At 35.2% G+C, this 7,935-nt stretch overlaps 1 pseudogene; it reads right to left on the bottom strand.

Annotated features, from left to right (window-relative positions):
* Positions 1-2,365: 2,365 nt before the first annotated feature.
* LOC132062014 (UV-stimulated scaffold protein A homolog) lies at positions 2,366-5,817 on the bottom strand (annotated as a pseudogene).
* Between the last annotated feature and the right edge of the window lie 2,118 nt (positions 5,818-7,935).

The raw sequence follows: 7,935 nt of genomic DNA, 5'->3' as shown, positions 1-7,935 counted from the left end.
GAAAGAATAAAACAGGGGGGCAATTTTTTTTTTTTTAAATCTAAGATGGGAAAAGATACTCAACTTATTCCTCGTTAAATTAAAAAAAAAAAAAAATGAAGAACATGAAAGGTAATCCCAAGATTTAATTTAGGAAAAAGGCAAAATACCCTTTAATACAAAATCCTTTACCCATCGTCATAATTTTTCTTTACTTTCGTAGAAAGAATTTTACTCCCTTCATATTTTATTTATTTTTTTTTCTTTAAAAATATCACCCTTTATTTCTTAAAATTTTTTTTACAATATATATATGACCGGGTTTAAGATTAGTTTGTGGTGGTATGTAGGGGTCTTTTTTTATTTTTATATTTAAAATTTTTTTTAATTTAAAACAGTAAACCCAATTAGGCCCGTGTCATATGGGTATTATAAAATGGCAATAAAAAATCTAATTCTTTTGATAACGGAATGGGTAAATGGTTTTTGATAAAGCTAAATGGATTTCCAATATTTCAATAAAAGGGTTTCTGTTGGGGTAAATAAAAATTTTTTATGGCTTTTAAAGTCATTTTGATATTGGAGGCATTTCCCTTTTTTTTAATTTATTCAATTGAAAATTAGTGCCTTGTAGCTTTGAGTGGTTTTTTGAAACATGCTCTTAGAGGTTAAGTTGGTAATTTTCTATAGTAAATTACGCCAAACACGGGAACTTGGTTGGTTATGAACAAGAGATTTTTTTAGTAATTTGAGCTGGCAAGTATTATAATTTGTAGTTGTATAACTTTACTAAACTGTTCAATCGATCTGATTTCTAAAAGTAAAAAGAAGTTTAGTTCATAATAAATGAGATATCAAATCTAAGTATTCTACTCCAATATTGCACTGATATATTGTCAATTTTCCCCCTTAAAACTGGGGATTTTCTGGTTAGTGATATGAGAAAATTAACAAAATTAACAAGTATGAGGTTTCACAAAGTATTGAAATGTCGTTCGTTATTAGTGGAATAAAAGCAAGACTTGGGTTGAAAGTTACTTAAAGTGGATGAACCACTAGCAAAAAGTAGTAAAGGCAGCATCTTGGCTTATTTTTTTTTTTTCTTTATTTCTTAAGGGCATTTGACTTTTTTACTGCACTTACTTGGCTCAAGAAAGAAAAGAATAAGCCCTTCACGCGTTCCCAAAAGGGAAACCACGTAAGAACTACAGGTGTCTATTTCCCCATATACTTTTTTGTTTTTCTTTTGTTAATTTATACTAATCACATAGCAAGGAAGTTTCACAATTGATATTGTGTGTTACACGATGTAACAGATCTTTTCATTTCCCTGAAAATTTAAATGATGGAGCCCCTAGGTCATTCAATGTCTTAGCAAAAATTTGAAACTATCACACTTAGGTAAGCCTTCTTTAAAAGAAATCTTAAATTTGAAGCTTATTCAATCCGAGTACCTGCTACCTTCCACTGGATGCATTTTTATCGAGCATCCCATCACTTTGGAATCTCTTATTTAATGTCAGCTCTGCTTTTCTTATGTCCAATATCATAATATAGGGTGGAATAGATGAGATAAGCCATATTAATGGAAGGAGAATCTAACTTTCTTAGCCTTTGGAGAAGAACCAAAAAACATAGGGACATAGATTTCTTAGCTTTTAGAGAAGAACCAAAAAACATAGTGACATCTACCTTTATTAGCTTTGGAGAAGAACCAAAAAAATTAATGACATACAGGATAGGATAAGTACCAAACTTTCTGAATGTTTCCATTTGACAGCTTACTTTTAGTTGTTAGTTGCCTCTGCATGGTTGTTGCAATCTTATTCAATAATTGCACTCTCTTAGTTTATTGACTTTTTCTTCCCCAAACCTGACTTTTGCATTTTTAAGCTTACTTGAGGTTCATGCATCCATAAGTTTAAACATGTGCCAGCACGTATGATATCCTTTCATGACTTACAATATTACTTGAGATATAAGTTGGTCTACACGCAATCCCGTCATCCATATTCTACTTGAAACACCCAACTGCATCTATGATATCCTTTCATGACTTTACAATATTACTTGAGATATAAGTTGGTCTACACGCAATACCGTCATCCATATTCTACTTGAAACACCCAACTGCATCGTACGTTCTCAGTCTGATGGTCGACTGACTGTATATCCAAGAACATGGTCACCTGAAAATTCTCTCTTCCGGAGATACTGCAGATTTTTCTTTTCGATACATGACAAGCTAAGGCTAAGAAGAACAACACATGCAATGCATTTAAAAAACCATAGTGATTGACAAAATTTCTCCTAATTTATTGGTAAAGGAAGTTCCAATGTATAATGTAAAATTTACAGTTCGGCAAACTGAAAAACTAACCAGAAGTGGGACAGAACAAGAAAAACGATGTTTTGAACCACCAGCAGGCAGGAGCAACTTCATATTACAAAAAAATACAACACCTGGAAACAATGTCAAGAACTTACCAGAAAATGTAGCATTGAGTCATTAACCTACCATTGATTTGGAAAGGCTTCACGGTAATTAGCATCCTCAGCCACCGTTAACTGTCGTACTGTTGCATCTCTAGCACGGCTGTTAAGAAGCCTTTGACCCAATCTATCTTTGGCAGTTTCTTTCTTTTTTAACATAGATGCCAGAGTTTCTTTCTTACTCGTGGACGAAGATCTAGACAAAGAAGATCTATCCTGATCTTCTCCGGCATATAAGGATCTTGATGATGATGCCAATGCAGCATCACGTAGAACTTCTTGATTATGTTCTCGGACTTTAGCAAGCTTGGCCCGCTTCAAAATCTGTTTGTCATGCTCTCTCTTCTTTGTCTCCTCTTTGTCTCTTTGTCGGACATTTTTTACAGCCTGCTTGGCTAATTTTTCCACAAGTTTCTCATCCAAATCATGTATTTTCTCCACTACTGAAGGGCATGCATTGATGGGCTCTTGTTGCTCCACCAACTGGGCAGCCCGATCTTCTATTGATGAGTCTGTATCAATTGGTTTACCTTCATCATCTCGAAGGAATAATAGGCCCATGAAATGGACAAATTTTCAAATCTTTCCTCTGACAAGTCCTCCGCTTCTCAAAGGGGCCCGACATGGTTGTATTTCAGAGGATCTTCCCTATACAGTTGCATGGACTTTCAGTTACCTTTTTCAGCAGGAATCACCGCATCATGATCCACCCTACCCCAATGGCCATCAAGATCTAATCCCCTTTGGTTCGCCAAAACATCCCTGCTGTTTGATCCCCAATCATCCAAGAAAGAACCCCACTGTGAGGCTTCAGCTAAAAGCTTACCTCTAGAGGTGTCAGTTGCACTGCCATTGGCCACCTGCGACTTTTCCTTTCCTTTACTTTAAGATTACTACATTCAGGAGCTTCAACTCTCATTCCACTGAAATTCAGATTCATGGAACAATCTCACCTCGGTCAGGCATTTTAAATGATTTTCCATTTTCTGGTTCCACATTACCCTCTTCCCATATGTCTTCTTCCTCGACACTTCTAGTTTTAGGCAGAGAGTACAAATCCAGATTCTTCACATTTTTCTTCACTGATTTTAGATGATTACGAATATCAATAAAATCCTTTAATGTGGAGTCCCTGAACCTAGTGTCTGCTGTTTCCACTCTTATGAGAACAGAGAGCCATTCTTGCATTGTGACCATATGTTTTGTTACTAGAACCTTAAATAGTTCCCTCAATGTGATCAAACACAACTTCATTTTCACTGTCCTCTTTAATTTTTTCCCCCTCCTTCAAAGAATCAAGACGGATTTGTCGGAGTTCAGAGTTGCGGAACTCCACAATTTCTTCATCGTCTAAAGGAGTCAGCAATATATCTTCTTCATCCTTTGTGCTTAAAATGTTCAAACACTCGCCAATTTCATCAACTGTGGACTGAATTTCATCTTTTATAGCTAGCAGGTTCTCCTTCAAGGTTTCAAACTTCTTCAGCAGGATCTCCTTTGTTCTCATCTCTCTTTCCCTCCTTTCCTGCCGAATCCTAGCTGCATTTGCTTGCAAGTTTGGAAATTGAAACCGGAGGGTGTTCTTCAAATAGTCATACCCCAACCTGAGCTGCCTATAATGAATGCCAAATGAAGAATTCCACTTCTCTAAGAACTCAATTGCTTTGGGGCGTAATACAGAAGCAACAGAGGTAGGAGGCGGAAGTGGCAGATTCCTTCTGAACCCAACTTGCCAAAGTGAGCAACTGATCCAAGTTCTCGGCTTGGCAATAGTTCTAAAAAGTTTCGAGCGAAAGAGTTCATCTATTATGAGAAGAGCGAGATATCGTACCTGTCAAGAGAAACCCATAAATCAAGTTACTATCAGGAGACGATGCACAAATATGTCAATTCATTTCTAAACATCATGGGATGAATGTAAAGTGGCACTGGTTTAATCCTATCACAGAGAAATAGTTTATGACTCAGGAAAATAACCCAGACCATAACTGAGCGAAACCATGTACTATACTCTTTTGGCGGAGCGGTTACATGATTGAAAGTCAAAAGCACCTCCTAGTTGGAAAAATCAACAACGTACGACAGCATTGTTCATTATATTTCGTCTTGGACTTTAACATGCTTCTTAAGCGAAAACCTTTTACCTTGGATAATTAAGTGGCTAATGTTTGAACTGCCAGTATTTATAACAATTACAAAAAGGAGAAAATATTACACTAGGAAATTGGACATCATCCTGCATATGCTCAAACAAAACCATAAAACCCAAGTATAGTGAGGAGAGGACTACCATCATGACCAGTTTTTATCTGAGATGTAAAAGTGAGTTTCCAACTAGGACTAAAATAATCACTCCACTGCATTTATGAAGATGTCCTCAGTTCCTCACTTGGTCCCCAAAAATGTCACCCAGCCCTCCGCAATAATTTTACATCTTGTTTTAAATCAGCTATGAATAATTTTTCAATGCATTCACTTCCACATACAATTTATATAGAAGTTTCTGAAGAATGCAGTGACAAAGATGAAAGAATATTTCAAAGGCTGTCAAATATATTATACCTTGAAAAAGAGTCCAATTGCAACATTGAAAACTCTCTTAGGTGGACTACAGAAATGGATGAAGTTGTGCCAACAAAACTTGTGTTTACTGATTATAATATAAGAGTGGACAAACATATTCAGCTTCTATATCCAATATAATGACATACTGAGGATAACGAACCCCCTTACAATTCTGTGAAGAAAGATATCTGCTCAATGGATTCTTAATGTGAAGCTAACAAACAGAAGAAATTGATGTTTCTCTGTTTCGGGGCAAAGAAATTGCAGAACATAGATACCGTTGACAGAGTAGGCGTCAAATAAAGAACGTAAAATATCAGTAGGTATGAAATTCGAAATTCCACGGCCTTCAATTGAGAAGTCCCACTCTATTGATTTATGGTGAAGATGTCTTATTTTTCTGGCAACCAATTGAACTGGTAAAATTTTAGCTGAATCAATAACTGACAACATTTGGATACGCATTTCTCCTAAGTCCTAACCAATTAACTAAACGACAATCCAAACTAGTTGGGGTTGATATAAACTCTGTATATTCAATCTGCTCTATTCATATGGGGAAAAAAATCTGCTTTATTCAGACCCATTGCTCCCGAAACTGGTAAGTTGTTTGCCCTTAAAATCAAATGAAAGTTTCTCTAAAACTAGACATTCTCTACATCCTACAGTTATCACTTATCCCAAACACTTCACTCTCTAAATCCTACACTTATCGCTAACATACAGGTGTCCAACCAAGCTGAAAACCCAAACAAAAGACCCAGTGTCATTTTGTCCCATGGCACAGACATACAAAAAAGCTTAATCACCATAACATCAAAGTACAAAGCTTGGGAAGCCCACAATTGCAAAATCAACAAAAGTACAACACTCTTCTAGTTAATAAAGAACACCAATCACCAATATCAATCAACCAACTACGTCTCAAAAACTAATTTGGATAGGCTATATAAATCCTCTATATCATCCAGCAACTCTACTTTGGCCTATTTCATTCCAATACTATACTCCTCCTCCGTTTCAATTCATGTAACCTATTCCTTTTAATGACAAAAATGTTAATCACCCCTTTCAAAAATTTGGAAACTAATTCACTTTCTGAAATGATTTGCATAACCACACAAATATCTATAACAACCACAAGTTGCAAAGATGTTCCCTTCTTTCTTAAAGTTTGTGCTGAGTCCAAATAATAAACTAGGGGCCAACCAAGAAGAATGAAGCAAAAATGTATATATAAATACAAAAGAGTAAAAAACCTGAGAGGGTCACGTTTCATAAGGGACATGGGGTATGGGCAGCAAGTCGGAGCTCCGAATCAGAGGAGCGAACAGCCAATTTGATGGATTTGAGGAGTCGGGGCTCCACTTCGGGTCTCGTGGAGTTGGTGGCCTTATCTACAACCCCACCACCACCATCTTCTTTCTGCCTCCATCGCCAAATTACCTGCCAATTTCACGGCTTTAATCTCTGATTTTTCTTTCCACGCTATTTGAAAATGAAAAATTCCAGACAAAAGTTTAGGTTTATCTCATGCTATTCCGGTCAAAAGTCAAAACATATGTATACCCTTGGAGATGAGGATATCGTTGCGTGTGCTAATCCCTAACCGACTTTAACCACCAAGGCGTTCAAGGGTTATGGGTGCCAACATAAAGAAATGTTTACACTTTTGGCCTTTTAATTATGGTTAAAGTTAATAAATTTAAAGATTAGATAGTGAAAAGGACACTAAAATTATTGAAACGATCCGTGATGAAGGAAAATAATTTAATCTAAAATAAAATAAATGTTAAGTCATAATCTAAATTATTACACTACTTATTAAACTAATATAAGGAGCGTTTGTATAGTGAGATTAGTGATGATGAGATTAGTTATGCTGACATTTAGTTTTTATCGACTGTTTGGTTTGTTGTATTAAATGAATAGGGTGTATTAAAATAAGAATAGTACTGAACAGCGTGTATTAAAATAGGATGATATTGCTAATGCAATGATTTGCTATGTATAAACATAAGATCTTGAATAGGTGTATAACTACGAAATAAAAGATTAATATTACCAAAGCTGATACATATATTATTTTCAGAAACATATCTTACCAAAGAATCCTATATGAACTCAGAGAAACAAATTGATACACATATAAATAAATTTTACCTATAAAATAAACTAGTTTAATTGCTTACAAATGATTCATAAATTTAGAGTAAATATTTTTGTGCAGTAAGAGATTGCAAGTAAAATTCTTCCATAGAAATTAGAATGTCAAACAGGAGTACCAGCATAATAATTTTTTACTTACTAGTATTACTTTGGAGACTGTTGTCTTCGACTTTTTCTTATTTTTAATTTTTTCTTTGTTCTTTCTCCATTCCCCGCAATTGCAATTGGACAATGATGAAAACAAAAGGGATTATTTACACAAGGTAGTTATTTTTGTGGCCATGTATTTAGAAGTTGACCAATTTTTAAAGGGAAATGGGTAAAATATACCCCTCTACTTTAGTTTATTTGTTAGCTTTGCCCTCCGTTAGCGAAAGTGATCAAATATCATCAAAGTAATAAAGTTTACATCCATACCTCAATTGGATGGAATCTCTAAATCAACCTCCTCAATTGCCCAATTTCATTTAAAATTACCCGATTTACCCTTTTAACCCGATCCGATCGTACCCACTAATTAAAATAACTATGAAATATACCTCATTCCCAAAAAAAAAAAAAAATAGGTGGACATTTGAGAGAAAGAGCGTGCTTCTCCTTCATCTTCCGGCGAACTACATAGAATTTATAAATTAAATATTTTTTCTTTTAATAATTGACGTGTTTTTAACACCCATTTGGCGTTTACATTTTTTAATATTCCTAAAACACCCCTTTTTGGCTTCCTTA

Source organism: Lycium ferocissimum, chromosome 7 (genome assembly GCF_029784015.1).
Source record: "Lycium ferocissimum isolate CSIRO_LF1 chromosome 7, AGI_CSIRO_Lferr_CH_V1, whole genome shotgun sequence".
NCBI classification, from domain to species: Eukaryota; Viridiplantae; Streptophyta; class Magnoliopsida; order Solanales; family Solanaceae; genus Lycium; species Lycium ferocissimum.
The sequence above is the reverse complement of the archived record's forward strand: the minus strand, read 5'-3'. Positions and strand labels throughout refer to the sequence as shown.